A 24,447-nucleotide genomic window follows, 5' to 3' on the forward strand; every position below is an offset into this window, starting at 1 on the left:
CGGTACTTCTTGACATTTGAGGCGGAACAGAAGATCCAGGATCAATGCTGCATGAATCATCACAATATGGATTTCCACAAAACTTGAAAGTCAGATTAAAAAGAAGAACTTGGTCAGAGACCACATACCAATCCTGCATCACTCAGCTCTAGCCTTTTCAAGAATGACTGTGGAGACAGAGTTTGTGAGAGGGCAAAGGGAACAGCACTGAATCAGGAAGTGTGGGGTGAAGTGGAACAAAACCAATGGCAACACAACAGAAAATAATGTATCGGGAGCATTATGATGGAATGGAAGCACCCAAAGTCCATCTGGATTACACGCCATGTACAACAAATTGGGCATTTCCAAGACCAGGGGAGGGGAATACTGCAGTTTGCACACAGATTCTTCCTCCTCCTCTCCACCTTTGATATATCAGCCTTGGGCAAGATAATCCTCAGTCCTTTTATGACTATATCCAAACAAATGCTTCTGGCAACAAGCCCTTTGCCATTGTTCAAGGTTCAGGGCTAAACAGCTCCCTGCAAGCAGCCTTCAGTTTGTTTGTTTGCTTTGTAGCTGGCTTGTGCGGCAAGGAATTCAGAGCCATTTGGTGCAGTCAAGAGAATCGAGGAATCGAGGAAGCAAAGTGAGGCGGCTGCCTCAGGCAGCAGGATCCGCAGGGGCAGCAGATCCAGCCTCCAAGGAACGCAGCGCTTGCTCCTGCTCCTGCCGCCTTCCTTGGAGACTGGAGACTGGGAAATGCAATTTACTCCTCACAGAACTACAGTTCCTGGCATTCCTAACAAACTTTGCTTCCCAGCATTCTTGGATGGATGGTGTGGATGTAACTGCATCCATTAAGCCCGTGTTGGACAGCTCAAATGAGGGAGCCCAGGATCCATGGCTTTGTGTGGAGACTCAGCAGTCACCTTGAGGTGAAGTGTGGTGTTTGTGAAATTGTAACATGCGCGACAGTTCTTTTCAACTGAGAGTTCATTTTCTCTGGCTCCATTTGCTATTGTCAATGAAAACAAAAATTAGGTGGATACGGCCCTCCCCAAACAGGCTCCCTTCGACCCACATAGCTTCAAACCACTCAGGCCATGGCTGAGATCCAGTGGGGTGGAGGCTTCCCATTTTGTTGGGAGGGAGAAAAGAAACAATATGAGGCACCAGACTCCACATGCCTGTTCGCTTTTGCAAGAATTATGTCTGCAAAAGCCGCCTTTCTCTCCCCCTCTCGATCAGCTTTAGTGTCAGACGCCTGCAGTGCCCTAAAAAGTCATTTAGCGTGCCTTTCTGCTTAATGTCTGTAAAAGAAAAACAACAGGCCGTGTGTGGCATCCGGTGGCCAGAGGGCTAAAGCATAAATACGTCTCCCTCCCTCCCAAAATGCATGATGGGACACTGAGATGCTCGCTTGGCTCGGCTCAGCTGCGGACGCCACTCACGGCCTTCAAAGTTGTCTCCTGCAGAACAGCCCTCCAGGCAAATCTGCAGCGCTGGCCCCCATGGTGGAAAGAGCCAGGCCCCTCCTTTGCTTAGGCCCAAAGCATGTCTGCGGGTAACGCAAGGCAAAGAAGCCCCTGCAAATCCATGTAAAAGAGCAAAGGGGGTGTTAGAAGCGTAAGCGACATTCGTATCTACTGAGGCCTATGAATAAATCATATTCCAGCCACAAGCTGTCCTATTAACGAGCATCTTAGCCACAAGCTGCTCTAACTATGAGTATAAGCAGTCTAGGCCGTTTGTGGTTGCCTAGCCATTGCAGCTACCATTCACAAGATCATGTGAGTAGGGAGATGTGCTTTAGATGTGCTCAGCTGTGGAGAGAACAGGCAGCAAAAGGAGCAGAGTCAGCACCCTTTGGGCAGCTGCCGGGGCTTCCAAGCCATGGCTGCATCCACAGCTGGCACCGGGAGGCTGGGTCTATAAGCCACCTGCCATTTTAATTCCCTACAATGCCCTTGATGTAGAATTGCTCCAGAGCATTGCGGAACATTAAAAGAATAGCCACCATCATTAAAAGAACACCACCTTGAAGCAATGCTATGTCAAAGGCATTGGGAGCCATGAAACTGGCAGGCGGCTTAAAGCCCCCCAGCCAAATGGGATGCTGCTGCAGATCCCACCACCAACAGCCCCCAGGAGGGTCTTCCAGTGTAGGGCACTTTGTGCCTCAGCCCTGGCACCCGTCTTGTCCTGGGGTGGGTGGGGAGGCCACAAGAAGAAAAGTGGCTGCTTCTAGACATATCCATGTGGATTTTATCTCCAAGGATAAAATCTACTCAGCTGGAACGTGATCTTTGGCCCCCCCTGGTCTATGAACTGATGCATCTTCTGATGACCTACTCAAGGCTGCAGAGTAAAGGATGGGTATTATCCTCCCAGCTCCTGGGGTGGCCCCCTTGCCCCAGGCAACTCCACTGATCCCTCACAACTTGGCTTGGTTATAAAGGGTTCAAGTCAAGTTTTCCCTTTGCTTCAGCCACAGCCAGACTCTGGCTTGGCTTGTTTTGGTTCCTCCTCTTTCTCCCTTCTCACATGCTCTGTAGTTGTTTGCCATCTCCCTCATCTGCCTGCCTCCATCCTTGTTCCAGCCTTCCTTTGAAGGACTCCTCAGCTGACTTGACTCTGCCCCCGGAGGACCGATCTGACTGTGCTCAAGGGCTTCACTTCAATTCTGGTCCCATCAGTCTTGCTGCAACTCAAACTTTATCTCTTTGGGTTTTCAGCTACAGGTAGGAACTCAGCACTGAAACTCTTAATGTGCGGTTCATCTGACCCTTGTGCCACAGAAACACACTGAATGCTTGCTGGTCTCTCATACATCTGAATGATGCCATTCATAATAATTCATTTTATTTTGTAGTATTCTTGTAAGTATCCTTGATTAAAAGACTTTCTTTTCTCTGCCCAATAGAAGCCAATCTAAACACACACACAAGATCATTCAGCTCTTGCGAGAAGGATTTCATTCTGCATTTTTATTTCTGAAATGGATTTTTGCCTTCCAGCAGCCCTGCGTCTCCCTGTGACAAACAGCCACTCTCCTTTGCTCGGCAGCAAGAAACAAGTCAACGGCATTCATTAATCTGACACGTACGGAGAAAGGTAAATTTGTTCTGAAAGTGTTGTCTGTTGAAGCCAGTGCATCTCCAGGGCCCTTGTTGCTAACGATCTGAAACCTGCTGCCTAAGCAAAGCCAGAATTGCAGCTTTGCAAGTTCTTTTTTTAAAATAAATGATAGAGCAAGGAGCAACCACAAACAGCTGGTTGAAAAGGACGTCTAACTTGATCCTCTCCAAATCTGCTCTTCAGCACACTCTCAACTTGTTTTCGCTGAAGCAAACAACAGCCAAGGGCGTTTTCTAAATCTGTGGCAGAAATGACAGGCGATGGCTTCTGCAGAAACCCATCAACCCACGGGATCTGACAATCCTGTTCCTGGGAGTGCCAGGCCTTATTGTCAGCTCTGGCTCCATATTAGAGTTTGCCAGGCTCATTCGCCTGGAAGGAAAGGTGCCAGATTTGTAAGCGGAGCTGTTGCCAAATCTGTGGAAATGACTGTGGGATTTTGGAACCCCCACCTGCATGCAGCAGCTTTCCTAGCAGAGCATTCCATAAGTAGTTAAAAAAAAAGGTAAATGATCCCTGGACGCTTAAGTCCAGTCAAAGGCCAATATGGGGTGTGGTGCTCAACTTGCTAAACGGTGTTTCCGTGCATTTCCCATAAGTAGTATTGCCCGTCTCTCTGCTGCCATCACCCCAAAAGGGCTCCAGTAAGAGGTGGACTTTGGTAATATGGTGCCCTGAGCAAGGCAACATTTTTGCCCCCCAAACTATTTCTTATTTTCACAATCATTCCTTTTTGGGACAGTTGCTTTTTATGGACCTTCTCAGTAGACATCTGTAAAAATATAGCTGCTAACAACAACAACAACAACTTTTGCACCATCCTCAGTCTTTTAGGTCAGATGCAGCTGCTGCCTCTGAATGCAGACTCCAGGTGTCCCAGTAAAGGAATGCCTCACATGGTACCTGTCTGCCCAAGATCCCAGAGGAAAAGCCTATCTCATTGCCAAGCCTACCCGGACCCCAAGATCATCTTCTGAGGCCCTTCTTTGTGTGCCTCCCATTGGAGGAATGCTCTCCCCAGGGAGGTTTGCCTGGAGCCTTCATTGTACACCTTTAGGTATCAGGCGAAAACATTCCCCTTCCATCAGGTCTTGGGCTGATTAACATCTTAAAACACTTTTAGATGTGGTTGTGGGAGGGGATATTGGTTTGTACAGTTTTTTTGTTCTTGTTTTATGCATTTTGTTTTTTTATATTGTATTTTTATGTGCTGAGCTGCCCTGAGATCTACAGATGAAGGGCGATACACACACACACACACACACACACACACACACACACACACACACACACCCCAACCAAGCCTTGGTTGGTGTTTGGGGAGGCCCTGTGTCCTCCTCACAGTCCTCTCTCGGAAGGGGTTTTAGAGGACAGCTCTCTCTTTGGAAATATCCTCTGTTTGAAAGGCTACGTGCTCCACATTAAAGATAAAGAAGCCAACACCTGGACAGCACAACACAAGAAGACAGCACCTGGATCAGGCACGTGTGGGTGAAATTTTTCCCCTGTTAATTATTTCCCAATTTGCAATTAGCATATACACATTTCAGACAAATCTGTGACCTCTTTTCTGATGAAGTATTTCTTCTTCTGTTTGTTGATGTCACCCAACTGGACTGCCTTGTGGCTGAATGTCCTCAGGGTCTTCCCTGCCTCCAGACTGGGACCTGCAGAAAAGGACAACTAAAATGATCAAACCCTTCCTTTTGTTAAGTGAATAGTTCTGCAAGGCCTGTGAAGTACTATCCCCTTTTGTAATGGAAGCCAGGGCAACATCTTGCCCCAGAAACCAAACAGCTGGAAATCATGCGCAGCCAGAGGAGATCCCGAGGTAGGTGGGGTGTACACACTCTGTGTGTGTGCGTGTGCATGTGTGTGTAAGAGAACACTAGACTGTCAGTCCTGCAGCTAAATCTGAAAGGGAAACAAAGGCCTGACTCTAAGAGCATTTTACATCAAATTTGCATCTGCTAATTTATATGGCTTAATGCACACTTTGAAGTAATGTGTATCATCTAAACAGAAATAACATGCAGCCCATCACGCTGGGGAAGACTGTGTTCCAGGTGACCTGCTCAATCTGACATCCGGGTTCTCTTTATGGGCAGCTTCAAGGCTCTCCCTTCTTATCTTTTATCTTTAAAGCAGACTTGGACCCAGCAACCCTTCAAGGAGAGGACTGTGCTCTGCAGTGGCTGGTGTGTGGGCCACCTTTTGCACACTGCAGAACAGGGTAGTACCTGCCCACATTCCTTGCAGGGAATGGCTGGCAGCTTCTCCTGGGTCCTGTCCTGGGGTTCATACATTATGTTTTCAGCTGAACCTTGGCTGTTTCAGCAGCATTGCTCTCTTGGGCTGGGCCTCTCCTCCTCTCCACCCCCCACCCCGCCTCCACCCTGCTTTTGATTTCCACAAAAGTGTGGACAAGCAGTCAATTTAATAACTAACTAATTCCATTAGACATTCTGCAGCAAAACAGAAAGAAAAAAGAAAAAAAGAAACCACCACAAGACTTACAGTACTTAAAGATTAATACATCTACAAAGCCCTGAGCTCTAGGATATCTTAGGGACTACTAGATCTCTTCTATCCCAGCTTGACCACCGAGATCATCTCTAGGAGCCTCAGTGGTTGTTGAGATTCAATTGACAAACTGAAACCTTCAATGTCACCAGCCCAGTCCTGTGAAATCCTCTTCCCAGAGAGATTTGGCAGGTGTCTTGTACATTAACCTTAGCATGTTTGCCATAAAACCTTTCTATCGCCAGACTCTTGCAGACAATTAAGAAAAACATTTTCAATAGTTATTAGCTGCTGCTCTGTAATTTTAAAATGTAGGGTGTGTATTTTTACTGTTATAAAATGATTTTTAAATGACATTGTGATGTACAAGTATTTTATTTATATAAATAAAGGCATTTATTTGTCATAGCATAACCAAACAAATCCAGGAAAAGTTTCTGTCCCTTGCCCTAAAGGAGCCACAAGACTCAGAACATGACTGCTTGAATCATCGGATAAGGTCAGTGTGCCAGACAAGGACTTAGGTTCAAATCCTCATTTAGCTCTAGAGCACATTTGGGTGACCTTGGGCCAGTCATACTCTCTCTCTCTCAGCCTTACCTACCTCACCAGACTGTTTTAGGGATACAATGGGGGTAAAACCCATGGAAGGAGAACTAGGGGTTATTCAGCATCAGTAGGACAGAATAACCTGCAACGGGGTTATGATGCTACCACATATTATGAACCCAGTGGTATCTCTGAGAAAGGAGGCCTCATCTGGGGAGGAACTTAGGTCAACAGTAGAGCAAGATGTTTTGCATTCAAAAAATCCCTGGTTCAATTCCTGGCAACTCTATTTAAAAAGGATCAAGTGACAGCTGATAGCAAAAGCCTCTGCCAGTCCAAACAGACATAGCTGGGCTAGAGAGACAAAGAGTCTGTCCCGGAGGGTTCGTGTAAAACTGTCCCCCTTAAAAAATAAACAAAAAAACTTCACTGTAACCAAGTTGCCCTGTAGTAAGACCAGGTGCAATAAAAGACCTTTAATAGCCAGGCAAAAAGGGAATTTCAGCAGCTTCAGCTTGTCCTGCTGGTTTCCCTTGCTGAACTGCCTCCTACGTAGCTGTGAAGGATGCTGGAAGAATCCTGTCCGCATCTGCACCTAGCCAAGTTCACAACCCCTGCAGTGGGCAAGGGGGGGGGGAGTGGTACCTGGGGAAGCCTCTCCTCCTGCTGTTGTGACCCATTCCGACCCAATTCAAAATGCACCAGCTGGTATTAATCCTATGACTTATAGAGTCCAAGCCAAAGTATGTTTACTCAGAACAAATTCCCTCTGTGCTCAATGGGACGTTCTGTCAAGGAGGGGTGGATAGAAGGGGTTTGGAAAAAGATCTGGCTGAGGGGCCAGATCTTGAGCCACCTCCCTCCCTGTGGACCATTTTGACAGACACCTGGCATCACCATGACGTCAGGTGATCCAACTTCAGAGGAAAGAGTTGGGAGCATACAATCCAAGGGCTCCAGGCTCTATCTAGGAGAAGAATCCCCTTACATCTGAGAAAGGGGAAAGGGAAAGTAAAAGACTTGAGAGCACTTTTTTATCAAGCAATTTTTTTAAAAAATCAATGTCTCCAACTGATTAATCAATTCAGCATAGGAAAACAGCATATAAGAATGAATTGTAAAGGTAAAGGGACCCTTGACCATTAGGACCAGCCGTGGACGACTCTGGGGTTGCGGCGCTCATCTCGCTTCATTGGCCGAGGGAGCCGGCGTACAGCTTCCGGATCATGTGGCTAGCACGACTAAGCCGCTTCTGGCGAACCAGAGCAGCGCCCGGAAATGCCATTTACCTTCCCGCTGGAGCGGTACCTATTTATCTACTTGCACTTTGATGTGCTTTCAAACTGCTAGGTTGGCAAGAGCAGGGACCGAGCAACGGGAGCTCAACCCGTCGCGGGGATTCGAACCACCGACCTTCTGATTGGCAAGCCCTAGGCTTTGTGGTTTAACCCACAGCACCACCCGCGTCCCTCGGATGAATGAATTGTAGTTACATCTTATTCTTTCTAACATTAATATTCTTCTCTTCAGTAGTCAATCAGCATCCCTAGCATGGCTGGGCTAAATTCATTTCCCTCGAGAGCCAGTGTGGTGTAGTGGTTAAGAGACTCGTAATCTGGTGAACCAGGTTCACGTCTCTGCTCCTCCACATGCAGCTGCTGGGTGACCTTGGGCCAGTCACACTTCTCTGAAGTCTCTCAGCCCCACTCACCTCACAGAGTGTTTGTTGTGGGGGAGGAAGGGAAAGGAGAATGTGAGCCGCTTTGAGACTCCTGAAGGGGAGTGAAAGGCGGGATATCAAATCCAAACTCTTCTTCTTCTTCTTAACATGGAATGTTCTTGTCAGCTAGGATCTACCCTCTTCTGCACTCTGCGGGCCAAAGGACCCTCGACATAAAATGCCTCTTTGCATCTGACCTGCTTTATTTTTTTTATATAAAGAAAGCATTTAATCATATCAGGTAGGAGTCTAATAATTAATGAGAAAAAGAGCATGGAATGGGGGGAATTTAACCCTCACCAGCTGACCTCCTGAGCAAAATCCCTCTTTTGAAGCCACTACAGTGGTACCTCGGGTTACCAGCACCTCGGGTTACAAACACTTCAGGTTACAAACTCCGCTAACCCAGAAGTAGTACCTCGGGTTGAGAACTTTACCTCAAGATGAGAACTTTACCTCAGGATGAGAACAGAAATCGTGCGGTGGCAGCGGGAGGCCCTGTTAAACTAAAGTGGTACCTCAGTTTAAGAACAGTTTCACGTTAAGAACGGACCTCCAGAATGAATTAAGTTCGTAACCAGAGGTACCACTGTACTTACTTTGGGGATGTGGGGAAAATGCCTCCCTGAAGCCAAAGCAAATCCCTGTTTTCAGATGAGGCACCCCCCCCCGCCGCCCTCAGGAGGCGACAATAGCTTAAATCCTTCTCCACACCTACTTTGATCCCATTAATTATCACCTACCCCACAGCTGATGCTTTTTTCATTTTGTTTTAAGCCTGCAGGTTAGATGCCAAAATGCCTTTAACCTCCCAGGTGCCCTTTGGCCCTGAAGTGGTTCACTCCAGAAAAAGAGGTCTGCCCTCTTATCTGCTGCTTGTGAGAAAGGAGCCTCAGCCATCAGCTGCCACTGGATCAAAAGCAGGTTGCAGCAGCAGGGCAAAGTGCGCACAGACACAGCCATGGGTCCTGACCCCGTTTTGGTAGGTCTCATTTCCTCTGCGTCTTCGCAGACTGGAGGCGCCTGCCCTTCTGTCACACATTGACAGTGCCAGGGCAGCTCAGCTGGTCGCTCAGGCCCTGCTGCAAGGAGTGCGATTGAACCAAGTTCTAATTCCACCAGAGGTCAGCATGTTTCACCCAATCAGAGTTTCGATCAGCTGTGAAGTCTGAAGGCCCCTTGTCGACTTGGTGATAAGGCAAGTTATTGATCCTTCCTCAGGCACACAGGCACCTTTATTAGGGCTGCAATAGGGGCTTGTTTTGTGCCAGGAACTAATATTGACCCATGCAAGATGCTGTGTTTATCTACTCTCCTGTGTGCAAAAGCAGCAGACTTCTTGTTCTAAACAGGGGAGGCACCAACACTATGCATCGCCTTTATGTGCCAACGAGGGAGAACTGCAAAGCCCAAGAAGCAAGTGAGTTGGATTTTATTGCCAATCCATGCTTGAGGCGCAAAACATGGAAGACAGTCCAATGGGATCACCGGGCCCATTTTGGTGCCTGGGGCAGAAGCGATAAATGGCACCTGCACACATACCGATTAATAAGAGGCTTGATCCCCATCATCCACTAGGAAAGTCTCCTGTCCAAGCCCTGCTAGATGTCCTGATGTGTGTCATCTGATGTTTTTTGGGGGGGTTGAAAAAAGAAGTATGTGGTTTTTGCACACAGTGGCAGGAGGGAGCAGTGAGAGGACAGGGGCTGCTTAATCCAGGGGTAGCCAATGTGGTCCCCATCATCCCTGAGCACTGGCCATGCTGGTTAGGGCTGTAGTCCTCAAGTCTACAGGGCACCACCCTGAATAATTAGTCCTTTCCCAGGCAGCCATGGTTTCCCAGTTAAGGCCACCTCCCTACCTGCTCTTCCTCTCCCATGGCTACAGATGCATACCAGCATTGGGAACCCCATGGAAGAAAAGCAGCTGGGGGACAGTTCTGAATGAAGATACAACTGGCAGGGAAAGGGACAAATAGCCGTATCCTCCCCACAACTACCCCACCAAAAATTATAGCCTCCTAGGGCTGCTTTTCATTTGTCACAGTCAGAGATTCATTATACTCCTTTACATGTAATGCCTCTTGGTCAGTGCCATAAGCTATAGTTTAGTGCCAAGGCCCCCCCCCCAATTTAAAGGGGTAAAAACTGGATGTACATGTAGGCTTCTATGATGTAAGTAATGGGCCCCACCTGCTCACCTGCTCCCTAAAATATCACTGGTTTCAGTTCAACAATTACTTTGATAAAATACATATTTTGTTATGCGCAAGTGGCTTTAGATACCTACAGTGGTACCTCAGGTTACATACGCTTCAGGTTACAGATGCTTCAGGTTACAGACTCCACTAATCCAGAAATAGTACCTTGGGCTAAGAACTTTGCTTCAGGAGAAGGGGAGTGAAGACTGCTAACAGAAGGGACCTCTGTGAAAGAAGACGATGGGTTGGAGCAACAGGAATATTTTACGAAGAAGATACATCAAAGGCTGGGTATGTCGGCAACGGACCTGGATGGGGGGACAACGACCTTTTTTTCTTTTCTTCTATGTGATTAACCAAGAACCACTCCTCGTTAGAACCGTCAGTTAACTGACCCAAGCAGGATGATTAAGGACTGTGTGGAAATGAATTTTAGCCAAAAGTATGCTTTATGGAGATTGAGTAAAGAACAAGAGCTTTTGGAATGGCGCAGCAAAAAATAGAGTTGCCATCTTGGCAGGTTTTGCCGATTTATAACCGGGAGGAGGAATGGATTTGTTTTCAGACTGCTTTCCTGGTGAATCTCCTCAGAGGTTGAGAAAGGTGACAGATTTGTGAAGATTAACGCCGCTAAGACTGTTTTGATTTATGGAAGTGATGTTATACGGAAAACGTCTGGATATGGCTCTTGGATAAAAAAAACCTAATATGGAGGCCAAATGGCCAAGATATGGAGAAATTTTGGAACAAGAAGGGGATAGATGGAAACTGCAAAATTTCGAAAAACTAAAAGGGAAAGTGAGAGACTGGTTTCATTATTATCAAATAATGGAAGTGTTTAAAACAGACAGAAAAATTGGCTTCCAGGTGGAAAAATCAAAATTAGAGATTGATTTGTTAGAATCCAGCACTAAGAATTTGTCAAGAATGTATAGCTTGCTGTTGGAATGGAATACACAAGATGAAGTGGTTAAGTCCGCAATGATTAAGTGGGCACAGGACATTGGTCATAATATTTTGTTTGCTGACTGGGAAAGGTTGTGGACCACAGGTATGAAATTTACGGCGTGTAATGCCTTAAGAGAGAATATTATGAAAATGATATACAGGTGGTACATGACCCCAGTCAAGCTTGCAAAAATTTATCACTTGCCCGATAATAAATGTTGGAAATGTAAAGAAATTGAAGGAACATTCTTTCACCTTTGGTGGACGTGCCCAAAGATCAAGGCTTTCTGGGAAATGATCTATAATGAATTGAAAAAGGTACTTAGGTACACTTTCCCTAAGAAACCAAAGGCCTTCCTCCTGGGCATTGTCGGCCAATTGGTGTCAAAGAAGGACAGAACATTTTTCATGTATGCCACAACAGCAGCAAGAATACTCATCGCAAAGTACTGGAAGACGCAAGAATTACCCACCGTGGAAGAATGGCAACTGAAGGTGATAGACTATATGGGACTGGCGGAAATGACGAGCAGAATCCGTGACCAGGGAAGAGATACGGCGCAGGAAGACTGGAAGAAATTTAAAGAGTATTTCAAGAAATATTGTAAAATTAATGAAGGTTAGAAAAATGCTGGATTGGTTATTAAGGGGTTAAAAGCGGCAAGGGATAATTAGAAGAAAATAATTTTTTAAAAACTAATTTAAAAGTAGGGTAAGGATTTGCTGACAATTGAATTTGAAATTGGAATACAGAAAGGAAAGGTATGAGGAAGTCGTGAAAGTAAGCTAAAAGAAAGTAAAAATTGAAGTTATACGTGTTTTTTTGTGTTTGTTAGTATGTCATTGTTATGGTGTTGTATTGTATTGTGGTGATTTGTTAAAACTTCAATAAAAATTTAATTAAAAAAAAATAAAAAAATTAAAAAAATATCCACACAGGATTACAAACTGTTTTAACCCGCTTGTGGAGACTATCAGAGGTCACAAAGAGAAAGGAAAAATATATGAAAATAATAAGAAGAGATGAGGAAAAACAATAAGAAAGGACTGGATAGTACTGTGAACATCATATGGTCAGATTTGTGGACATTAAAGCAGTAATAAGAAGCAAGAAGATGATTGGATCCCCTTCGGAACTTGAAATATGGGTACCCCCCAACAAAAATTTAAAATTCGGCTTTGTAATTTGTAATTTATGTAATTTGGTTTGATTTGATGTGATTGGTCAGTTAATAAAAATTATTCTTTAAAAAAACTTTGCTTCAGGATAAGAACAGAAATCGTGCAGCAGCGGCACGGCAGCAGTGGGAGGCCCCATTAGCTAAAGTGGTACCTCAGGTTAAGAACAGTTTCAGGTTAAGAACGGACCTCCAGAAGTTCTTTTTTTTTTTAAAGTAATTTTTATTGCATTTTTTCAGTCATAGACAAAAGAAGAAAAGAAGAAAAAAGAAAAAAAAGATACAAAAAAGATATAAAAAGAATCATCACCTTTCAACATCTTACTTCAACTTTCTATCGAACTTCCCCACATCTCCCGCACAATGCATTCTTGACAATAAATTTATCAGCAAATTATAACCTTGTTTCATGTGTTTTTTTGTACTTTCAATTGCAATTTAAGTTTAAATCCCTTATTATCCGTTTACTCTGAAAACAAAACATATTTTCATTTTTAACATTTAAACTTGATTCTTTCAATAAAATTATCCAATTTCATAGATATTACACTCTCATTGCTGGGGCTAGCATTTCAAATTATGCGTCATTTTATAGTTCATATAATTTATAAAATTTTTGCAGATAGTTCTTAAATTTTTTCCAGTCCTCCTCCATTGCTTCTTCTCCCAAGTCTCGGATTCTGGCGGTCATCTCGGCCAGCTCCATGTAGTCAATCAGTTGCGTTTGCCACTCTTCCAGTGTGGGCAAATCTTGAGTCTTCCAATATTTGGCGATCAGGATTCTTGCTGCTGTGGTAGCATACATAAAGAACGTTCTGTCCTTCTTTAACACCTTTTGACCCATAATGCCCAAGAGGAAGGCCTCCGGTTTCTTAGGAAAGGTGTACTTAAACACCTTTTTTAACTCATTATAAATCATTTCCCAGAAGGCCTTCACTCTTGGACAGGTCCACCAAAGGTGAAAGAATGTTCCTTCAGCCTCCTTACACTTCCAACATTTATTATCAGACAAATGGTATATCTTAGCAAGCTTGACTGGGGTCATGTACCATCTGTATATCATTTTCATGATGTTTTCTTTCAAGGCATTACATGCCGTAAATTTCATACCGGTGGTCCATAACCTTTCCCAGTCTTCAAACATGATATTGTAACCAATGTCTTGAGCCCACTTTATCATGGCTGATTTAACTGTCTCATCCTGTGTATTCCATTTAAGCAGCAAGTTATACATTCTCGATAATACCTTGGTCTTTGGTATCTGTCTCAAGTTTCGATTTTTCCACCTGGAATCCTATTTTTTTGTCCAACTTAACAACCTCATTAATTTGGGCATAGTGAAACCAATCTTGCACCTTATCCTTTAAATTTTCAAAGCTCCGCAACCTCCAATTGTCACCAATTTTTTCTATTAATTCCCAATATTTCGGCCAGCCGGCCTCCATATTGGGTTTTTTCCACGCCTTAGCCTCCACTGGTGATAACCACCTCGGAGTCTTACTTTCAAGTAAGTCTTTGTATTTCATCCAGACCATAAAAATTGCTTTCCTGACAATATGGTTTTTGAACATACCATGTGTTTTTGCCTTGCCGTACCACAAATACGCATGCCATCCTAACGAGTTGTTAAAACCTTCCAGGTCTAGGACATCTGTATTCTCTAATAAGATCCAGTCTTTCAACCAGCAGAAGGCTGCCGCCTCATAGTATAACCTTAAGTCTGGCAGGGCAAACCCCCCTCTTTCTTTTGCATCAGTTAGTATTTTAAACTTTATTCGGGGCTTTTTGCCCTGCCAGACAAACTTTGAAATGTCCCTCTGCCACTTTCCAAAACATTCCACTCTGTCCACGACCTGCAAGGTTTGAAATAAAAATAACATTTTTGGCAAAACATTCATCTTAACAGCAGCAATTCGGCCCAGCAAGGAAAGCTTCAATCTCGACCAAGTTTCCAAATCTTTCTTAACTTCTGACCAACATTTCTCATAATTGTCCTTAAACAAATTCAAATTTTTAGGCGTCAAGTTTACCCCCAGGTATTTCACTTTCTTAACCACAGTTAGCTCTGTTTCCTTCTGAAACCCCTCTATTTCTAAAGGCGTCAAGTTTTCCCCCAAAACTATAGTTTTTTGTTTGTTCAACTTAAATCCTGCCACCCGACCAAATTCTTGTATCAGTTCCAAAACTCTTTTTGTACTAGATTCTGGCTCCTGTAGTGTTAAAACTAAGTCATCTGCAAATGCTTTCAGTTTATATTGTTTCACTCCGACCGTGATCCCCTGTAATTGCCGGTCCCTCCTAATCATGTTCAGCAGAACCTCCAGGACTGATATAAATAATAGGGGGGATAGGGGGCACCCCTGGCGTGTTCCTTTTTCAATATGGAACTCCTCTGTCACCACATTGTTCACTATCAGCTTAGCTTTTTGTTCTGAATAAATTGCTTCTATGCCATTTTCAAACCCCCGTCCCACTCCCATCCCTTCCAAGTTTTTCTTCATAAATTTCCAAGAAATATTGTCAAAGGCCTTCTCAGCATCAATAAAAATTAGCACTGCTTTAGTGTTAATATTTGTTTGCAAAAGTTCCAGAATATCAATAATATTCCTAGTATTGTCAAACAAATGCCTACCAGGGAGAAAGCCTGCTTGGTCCTTATGAATTACTTCATTTAAAACCTTTTTCAATCTGCTTGCCAAAATGTCTGCAAATATTTTATAATCCACATTTAGGAGTGAGATGGGACGGTAGTTCCTAAGTTGAGTCTTTTCAGTTTCCACTTTGGGTATCAATGTGATGAAAGCTTCTTTCCACGTTTCCGGTGCCCTTCCTCCCCCCATAATCTGATTGCAAACCTCCATTAGTGGTTGAATCAAGTAGTCTTTTAGTGTCTTATAGTACTTGGAGGTGAGCCCATCTGGGCCTGGAGATTTGCCCAGCTGCATATTTTGAATGGCATCCTCAATTTCCTGTTTTGTTATTTTACAGTTCAAGATTGATCTCTTCTCCTGAGATAATTCTGGTAAGCCGTTGAGTTTCAAAAATCGTTCCATCTCAGACACTTCCTCAGGCCCTTGTGTATACAGCTTTTTAAAATATTTCTGGAAACACTTTCTAATTTCACCTGGTTTCTGGATATTTTTCCCTTCCACCTCTAGATTGGTAACATAGTTGAGTTTCTGTCTTTTTTTCAACTGCCATGCCAGCAGTTTCCCACATTTATTTGCTGACTCAAAGGATCTTTGTCTCATTTGTTTGATTTTCCATTCCACTTCTTGATTTATCAATTTCAAATATTGTGCCTGATGGAATTTAATTTCTCGCAAGATCGCTTTGGATTTTGGTTTAGATCTCAGTCTTTTCTCTCCATCTCTTATCCTCTCTAATATTTTGTCCTTTTTCCCATTCCAGAGTTTTTTCTTAATTGTATTTTGTTGTATCAGAAACCCCCTCATTACAGCTTTACTCGCGTCCCAGATTGTTCTTTTTTCCACAGAAGTGTTCAAGTTAATTTCAAAATAGTCCTTTAAAGTTTTTTGGGCCTTCTTTACGATCTCTTGATCCCTAAACAGGGTGTCATTCATTTTCCATCTGAAGGAACCGGCTGGAGTAAGTCTCAATTCCATTTTCAGGGCGTTATGGTCGGAGCAAGTCTTTGGGCAGATTTCCACTCTTATAGTCTTCGGTGCCAGCCCTCTAGTTGTCCAAATTTGGTCGATTCTCGTCCATGACGAGTGGGCCTCAGAAAAGAAAGTTCCCTCTCTACCTAGGGGGTTCCTTGTCCGCCAAATGTCAATCAAATCCATATTGTCTGCCAGTTCAAAAAAAGTTTTCGGTAGTCTGCCATCCTTAGTTAAATTTTGGCTTTGTGACTTATCCATCAAAGTAGAGACCACCCCATTCATGTCTCCCATCATAATGATGTTCGAATAGTCCAGATAGTCCAATAATGTCTCATGTAGCTTCTTATAAAATTCTGCTTTCCCCTCATTTGGTGCATAAATTCCTAATATCAAAACTTTTTCTCCTTGAGATTGTATTTCAATTGCCAAGATTCTTCCTTGCTCATCTTTAAACAAAAATTTCGGTGCTAGGTTCTCCTTTACGTAGATCACCAGGCCTCTCTTTTTTACTTTGTCTGATGAAATAAATTCTTGGCCTAGTCTTTTGTTGATTAGTACTTTCCTGTGGAGCCTAGTCACATGCGTTTCTTGCAAGCAGATTATATCCAAATGTTCCTTTTTCAAAATATGAAAAATCCTTTTTCGTTTTTCCGGGGAATTTGCGCCATTAATGTTCCAACTGTACAGCTGCAGAGACATCCTGTATCAGTCTGTTGTTACTCTTTATGGGGTGTCCTCCTTTTTGTCCGGGTCCGAGGGAGATGGTGTTGGTTCCAATCCTGGCAGTGGCGGAGGCCAAGGAACTGCTGTTCCCTTCTGAAGATCCTCTCCGTGGTCGTGCAGGAACTTCTGGTTGTCCTCTTTTGTTTTAATTCTAACCTTCTTTCCCTTGTATTTGAATGATAGACCTTGTGGAAACTCCCACCTGTAAGGTATCCCGTTACTTCTCAAAAGTCTTGCTAGGTCAGTATAAATAGATCTGAGATCCAGTAATTGTTTTGGTATATCCTTATAAATTTCCGCTCTTCTGTCCTGGATCTCAAGCGATTTATTAAAATGAAGGTCAAGTATTTTGTCTCTCTCCTGTTTGGTCCTTAGGATAATCAGGCAGTCTCTGGGTCTGTCCTTCCTGGCGACACTTCCCAATCTAAATGCCGTTGTTATTTTAAAGTCTTCGTCTTCCTTTATACCCCAGAATTTGGAGAATTCTGCTGTCAAGAAACCAGTCAAATCTTCTTTTTCAAGCTCTGGGATAGAGCGTAATCTCAAATTATTTTCCCGGTTTCTCAATTCCACCATAGACAGGTAGGCCTGCTGGTCGCCAATGTGCTTGTGTAGTGGCCTTACCTCTCCTTTCAATTCATCCACTTTTTGAATTGCTTGGTCAGCTTTTTCGTTCGCAGCTTCGGCCAGTTTCCGGTTCTCAGAAGTAACGTCTTTTAGATCCCCAATTGCTTGTGAGTGCTGTGCCACTTGTTCAGATAGCTTTGTAATAGAGGATGTGGCTAAGTCAATTTTTGCTGTTTGGTCGTCAACCTTCTTATTTAAGATTGCAAATTGTTGTAGCATTTCCTTCAGAAGTGTATCAGATCCACCTGCAGCCATATCCTCTGTTGCTGGTTGTTCAGCTGTTGTTGAAGGTTCAGTTCCCTTCAATTCAGCTGCTGTTGGAGGTTCAATTCCCTTCAGTACAGCAGGAACTGATGATCTACGTGACTGAGAAGTCAAAGTTGTTTGCACAAGCTGGCCTTTCGTTGCTTTCGCTTTTGCAGATCTTGTTTTCGGTTGGCCACTCATTCCCCACCTGTCTATGAGTCAAGGTCAAGCTGTCAAATGTTCCATGGGAAGGACAGACCTCAGTGTAGATAACAACAGCAGAGAGTCAAAACAAAGTTAGTTCCCAGGAAATTGTAAATCCCAGTCTCCACTAGAGGGAGTACAGTTGGAGGGAGTACAGTTAGAGTTCAGGAGAGAAGGAAAAAAGTTTTGGTCGCCATTAAAGTTCCTGCAGCTAAATAATTTAACAATAGTCCTTAGAACTTTTTTCCACTTGCAGAGCCCTTCCAAAGTTGCCACAAAAGTCGCCTCCCAAGGTGCAGGATACAGTTACTTAGTTGTATAATCCAGAATTGCCTCTATGTATCTATTTCAGTTTTATAGATTGTATCCGCAAAAGGCATTCTTTTCCCCCGCCATCCCGAGGCTGGGTTTTAAACTTTAAGGTCCACTAAAGGAGAAGGTTCCCAAATTACTTCAACACAGTAGAATAGATAAAGAAGAAAACTTGCCTTTCATTTCAAACACCAGTTCTGTCAGACGCATAATGCTTCCAATTTTAAAGTCCCTTTCTACGGCTTCCAGCCTGTCAGTTACTTTGCCTTTGATCTGTAAGCCTTGCCGGGAGACGGAATTCCTTTTTTTTGTCTCCCGCTTTCAGCCGAATTTCTAAATTTGTAAATCCAAAGTAGAGTAACACTTACTCACGGGTAGATAATTTGTAATCCAATGATTAAGGAAGAAAGGTCGGCGCTCATCAGCAGCAGCCGCGCGGCTTCGCTCCCGCAGAAAGAGCGATGAACTCCCAGCACCGCTTCCCCTCCGCGCTTCCGGAACCCCTTACGGGGTCCCTTCTTCATTTTGGGGGTCGCTCCAGGTGCCCGCCGAGTCCCACGGCCACGAGCTCACTCTGCTCGTGGTTTTTCTTGGTGGATCGTCGCTGTGCCGTAGCGAACGATCCTTTTCTGCGGAGCCCCTCTTTAGACACTAAAGAGGACCGCCATTACCGTTTCGTGCCGCCTCCGGAAGTCCCCGGACCTCCAGAAGTTCTTAACCTGAGGTACCACTGTATTAGGGCCATAAATTACCATATAGCATATATTCAACAACAACAAAAAACAGCGACAATTTGTTGTTGACAAAGGACAGCTGGACATATAAAGGGCCCCATTACCTTCAGGAGCTGAGGGCCTCATCAAACCTCAATCCGGCCCTGTTCTTGGTCCATACTCTGTGGCCATACTCTAACATACCTGGGCTGCCCTGCAGATAAGAACTGGCTTTAGAAACAAATCCATATGGAGAAGAGCCCACTCCAGGTGAGAAATCTCAAAACCTCTGAGCTGGAGTATGTGTTTGTGTTTTCTTTTCTTTCTTTTAGAATATCCCCAAACTACAAGCAGTCCTGCAGTCATTCCCAGCACAGTGCTATTGAAAGACAGAAAAGGTCACAAGGCAAGCTGGCTGCAGTTAACTCAGATGTATTTGCAGAAAATGGGCAAAAAAGAAGCAACCTCATAAACAGAGGAGTTGGAATCAGAGTCAGTTCCCTGGGGAAGGGGATGTGAATGATCTCTGATCCCACCCTCCTAGCAATTTGCACGTCATGAAGTCAAGATGCTAGGCCTGCCTTTGAAGTGACAAGTGAGAAAGAACTGCCAGCTTCCTTCAGCGGCTGATTGCAAAGATATCGCCCACCTTCAGCCTGCAAGGATGCTCAACATGCTCTTAGACATGCAAGGTCTGAGTCTGGTTAGTGCCTGGAAGGAAGACCACCTTGGAAGCCCAATTCGCATTACCTTGGGTTCCACAGTGAAGGAAAGTTGGGGTGTAAATGGAAGAAAATTATGATAGCCACCAGAGCAAATGAAATCTCACATTTGGAGGAGCCAGCATACTGCAAATACCCTCCATGCCATAATCTCACAATGTAGACAACACAACATGGTGTAGTGTACATTGCAGTTCTCACTACTCTCCTCTCACTGCAACTCTTAAAGGATGTTAGGTCTACTCTTAGCCTCAATGGAACCTCCCTGTGTAGGAACAGTTTACCTTAGAACACCAGACACTGGTTTTCACACAGTGGGGGAGGAATCAGGCAGGGGCTGCCTATTGTCAGATACACCATGCTGGGCAAGATGGACCTTGACTTGATCCAACAGGGCAGTTTTTCATGTTTTTCATATGCTGTTGTAAGATCTTCAAAGCTTGTTGTGCAGAGGAGAGCTAGAGGAATGATTCAAGCGCAAGAATGCAAACTGTGCAGAGTGAAATTGGATGAGCTCCAGAGAAGGAAGTAATCTGGGCTCTCTAGGGAAAGCTCCTTAGGGATGCAATCCAAGGTCCAGGGAAACAGACAGCACTTACTGCAAAGGAAATGTGTTTACAGTCAGCTTGCCTGTGTGGGAGGCAGAACCAGGATCTAATCAAACAAGTTGCCTTTAAAAATGAGGAACTGTCCTTTTTCAATGGTTCCAGTCTGACCAGGGTGGTGTGTGTGTGTGTGTGTGTGTGTGTGTGTGTGTGTGTGTGTGTTGAGATCAAAACATAGATGCCTTTTTAACAGAGATGCTTGCTTATACCACATGCCAGTGCAATGCGAGTGATCAGGTATAACTGGAATTTTCTAGTCTGGGATGGAGGTATTTCCTGCAGTCAAACACCCCCAGAACTTATCGGAAGCCTCTTATCCTCAGTTGCAACCAGGAAGGCTTCCCATCCCCAAGTGCTCTTGGCAGCTGGGCAGTGCTTTAATTATGGGGAGAAAGATAGCGAGTCCTTTAGAAAACCCAGGAGCCCCATTTCTGACTCCTCCCAGGTTTAGTCAAGTCATGTTTTCCTTGTAGTCTTCTATAAGCCGGACCTGGGAGGGGCCGTCTTCTGAGCACACCCCCTGAAATTCCAGCCCTCGGCATGGGTGGATTCAGATAGTCAACAAAGCCAAGCAGAGGTGATCAGACTGAACTCAAGCAGGCAGTAGCCACAGAGAATCATAGAATCATAGAATCGGAATAGACCACAAGGGCCATCGAGTCCAAACCCCTGCCAAGCAGGAAACACCATCAGAGCACTCCTGACATATGGTTGTCAAGCCTCTGCTTAAAGACCTCCAAAGTAGGAGACTCCACCACACTCCTTGGCAGCAAATTCCACTGTCAAACAGCTCTTACTGTCAGGGAGTTCTTCCTAATGTTTAGGTGGAATCTTCTTTCTTGTAGTTTGGATCCATTGCTCCGTGTCCGCTTCTCTGGAGCAGCAGAAAACAACCTTTCTCCCTCCTCTATATGACATCCTTTTATATATTTGAACATGGCTATCATATCACCCCTTAACCTCCTCTTCTCCAGGCTAAACATGCCCAGCTCCCTTAGCTGTTCCTCATAAGGCATCGTTTCCAGACCTTTGACCATTTTGATTGCCCTCCTCTGGACACGTTCCAGTTTGTCAGTGTCCTTCTTGAACTGTGGTGCCCAGAACTGGACACAGTACTCCAGGTGAGGTCTGACCAGAGCAGAATACAGTGGCACTATTACTTCCCTTGATCTAGATGCTATACTCCTATTGATGCAGCCCAGAATTGCATTCGCTTTTTTAGCTGCCGCGTCACACTGTTGGCTCATGTCAAGTTTGTGGCCAACCAAGACTTTTCACATGTACTGCTCTCAAGCCAGGTGTCACCCATCTTGTATTTGTGCCTCTCATTTTTTTTGCCCAAGTGCAATACTTTACATTTCTCCCTGTTAAAGTTCATCTTGTTTGTTTTGGCCCAGTTCTCTAATCTGTCAAGGTCGTTTTGAAGTGTGATCCTGTCCTCTAGGGTGTTAGCCACCCCTCCCAGTTTGGTGTCATCTGCAAATTTGATCAGGATGCCCTTGAGTCCATCATCCAAGTCGTTGATAAAGATGTTGAATAAGACCGGGCCCAAGACAGAACCCTGTGGCACCCCACTAGTCACTCTTCTCCAGGATGAAGAGGAACCATTGATGAGCACCCTTTGGGTTCGGTCAGTCAGCCAGTTACAAATCCACTGAGTGGTAGCATAGTCAAGATTGCATTTTACCCGCTTCTTTACAAGAATATCATGGGGCACCTTGTCGAATGCCTTGCTGAAATCAAGGTAGGCTACATCCACTGCATTCCCTTCATCTACCAGGCTTCTAATTCTGTCAAAAAACGAGATCAGGTTAGTCTGACATGACTTATTTTTCAGAAATCCATGCTGACTATTGGTGATCACAGCATTCCTTTCTAGGTGCTCACAGTCTGTTTGCTTAATGCTCTGCTCCAGAATCTTCCCTGGTATTGATGTCAGACTGACTGGGCGGTAATTATTTGGGTCCCCTCTTTTCCCCTTTTTGAAAATAGGGAGAACATTGAGCATGGATCAAACTGAATCCCAAACGACATCTAGTGCACAGAGAGGTGCCTCATTTGGCAGTACAATACAGTGGTACCTCGAGTTACAGATGCTTCAGGTTACAGACGCTTCAGGTTACAGACTCCACTAACCCAGAAATAGTACCTCGGGTTAAGAACTTTGCTTCAGGATGAGAACAGAAATTGCGCAGTGGCAGTAGCGGGAGGCCCCTTTAGCTAAAGTGGTGTCTCAGGTTAAGAACAGTTTCAGGTTAAGGACGGACCTCTGGAAAGAATTAAGTTCTTAACCCGAGGTACCACTGTGTGTGCAACCCAATCCTATAGGTGTGTAGTCTTCTGATGCTAAGTGTCACTGAGTCCAATTGAGCTTATTCCTAAGAAACCCTGGATAGGATTGCAGCCTTAATCCTTGACAGACTCTGCTCCCCTTCCCATGCTCATTCATGCCACTCTAGCATCCCCCCCGCCCCCGCCCCCCGAATTCAGGGCCTTTCAGCACATGGTTATCACTGTCCTGAGACAATCTGCAGTGCCCTCCAGTCACGGCTGTGAACGAAGCAGAGGGAGCCATGTGGATGTTGGTGTGGAAGAACTCGGTGCTGATCAGGGTGGATGTGCCTCATTGCCGCAGGGGAGCAGACGGAGCCCCTTGCAGTGCTGTGTGTCCTGACCAAGAGGGTCTTGGCTTGCAGCAAGTGCAAGGCCAGCCGGGGCATCAGGCTCATGCAATCAAGTGATCCATGGCATGGGTGGGTGGGCAATGCTTTTTGGCCCAAGGGCCATTCTCCTGTAGGCCAACTTTTTTTGAGGGAGGGGCACATGCCAGGGGTGGGCAGGGTCAGAGGCAAAAGTGGGCAGAGCAATGGCTGCAGATTTTACCTTTGTCCAGCAGGTTATTTTCTGCACACAGCCCTACCCTTCTCTGTCTCCCCCTCCAGGTGAAAAAGTAGCATTGTCGGCGTCTAAGGACATATTCCACCCAGCTAAAGCTTAGCAATCAAGGAGGGGGCAAGACAGGGCTGGAGAGGGGATTAGTCTGGGGAAAGGCTAAGGATCTCCAACCCCCTTTGCCTGAGGTTCAGCATCTCTGCCAACAATGCACCCTCCACCTCCTTGTGATGGGCACTGAGCAGCCATAACTTAGGAATGCTCACCTCACTAACAAAATGGGTTTAGTCTATTTTTATGATGGGGCTGATGCTGGTTGCAAGCCACACTGGGCACCATATTGGAAGGGAGGTCATAAATTAAACACTGAGTGATCTCTCAGTTAATCACAACTGTCCCACTCAGACCTTCTGCTGGGCAAGGGGAGTTGGCCAACTCAGGCTGCAGATTTTGAAGGCCCAGAAGAGTAGCAGACTGAGGTGACCCAACTGTGCGATATATTCCATGGAGAAGTTCTCCTGCACAAGCTTCACTGAAATAAGCCACTATGCTCTTGCGCAGCTTGCACTGGTTTCAACAGGACTTGCCTGGAAGAACTTTTCCAGGACCTGTGAGTGCAGGCAAGATCAGTTAGGATTTTCCATCTCAGGCATCAGAATGTCTTGTTATCCTTGTCCTTTTCATCTAAACATGGACAGGTCACTATTTGTTCTGTGGTATATTCCCTATGAGGCACCAGAGGGCTGAGGAATCCCAAATCAGAACCTGGACATCTAGGGATTGGGTGCTTTGTATGTTGCTAAGCATCTGTATCTCATTCTTTCTCAGGGATGGTCTGAAGGCACCTGAAGCAACCATCTTGCTGCAACCAAGTGGGTCTAGGTCTGGTCTGGGTCTGGATGAGAGACTACATGAACTGCCTTGAGAAGACAGAAGAAAGGTAGAGTATAAAGGGGCTAAACATAATTGTTTTGCTGGTGCTTAGGAAGCCAGAGCATCTTCTCCCTGGCCCTCCTTCCATCTGGGAGCCTACCCTGGTCTACCTGCAAACCTGCCACTCTTCTGGTTATTGCTATTGTTTTCAGGAAGCTCCTCTTCATGTCAGCCCCCACTGGAGCTGAGTGACTCACACCCTGCAAAGGCAAGATGAATGGCGGAGCCTCACACATGTGGCAGTGATTAAAGAAAGCTGGTTTTAAATTACTCTCTCTGCTACAGCTGGCTAAAACGGGGAGGAGGTGGGGAAGCGGAGAGGGGAGCCCCAGCATCTTCAAGGCCTCATGGAAAAGCCCCATTCCACTTCCTGCCTGCCCTGGAGAGATTTTTGGCCAGGAGGAGGGCCATAATTCACTGGCTTGTTAAAGGGTGGGGGATGGGACAGCAATGGAAAACTTGTAAGCTGGAGAATAAAAACCCCTGCTGCGGTTTCTACCAGGAGCTGAATAGCAACAGAGAAATGTGATAGTAAAGAAGAAGAAAGGTGGTAGTGGGGGACATGAGCAGAGCTGCAGCAGGCTCTCTCTGGATGCAAAAATCAGT

General features: G+C 45.0%; 1 protein-coding gene across 2 annotated transcripts in view; it reads left to right on the forward strand.

Annotated features, from left to right (window-relative positions):
* Nucleotides 1-3,987: 3,987 nt before the first annotated feature.
* LPAR2 (lysophosphatidic acid receptor 2) overlaps nucleotides 3,988-24,447 on the forward strand; it is a 62,557-nt gene continuing 42,097 nt past the window's right edge. Inside the window, exons 1-3 of one of the 2 annotated variants that reach the window (XM_083486742.1) lie at nucleotides 3,988-4,954; nucleotides 6,056-6,145; nucleotides 23,737-23,848. The gene's annotated coding sequence lies outside the window, so the exon portion shown is untranslated. Of the gene's footprint in view, nucleotides 4,955-6,055; nucleotides 6,146-22,785; nucleotides 23,849-24,447 lie in introns of those variants that run through there. The other variant, XM_083486741.1, reaches the window with a different exon arrangement.

The sequence above is a fragment of the Podarcis liolepis genome, assembly GCF_965112155.1.
Source record: "Podarcis liolepis genome assembly, chromosome: 2".
In the NCBI taxonomy this organism is placed as follows: domain Eukaryota; kingdom Metazoa; phylum Chordata; class Lepidosauria; order Squamata; family Lacertidae; genus Podarcis; species Podarcis liolepis.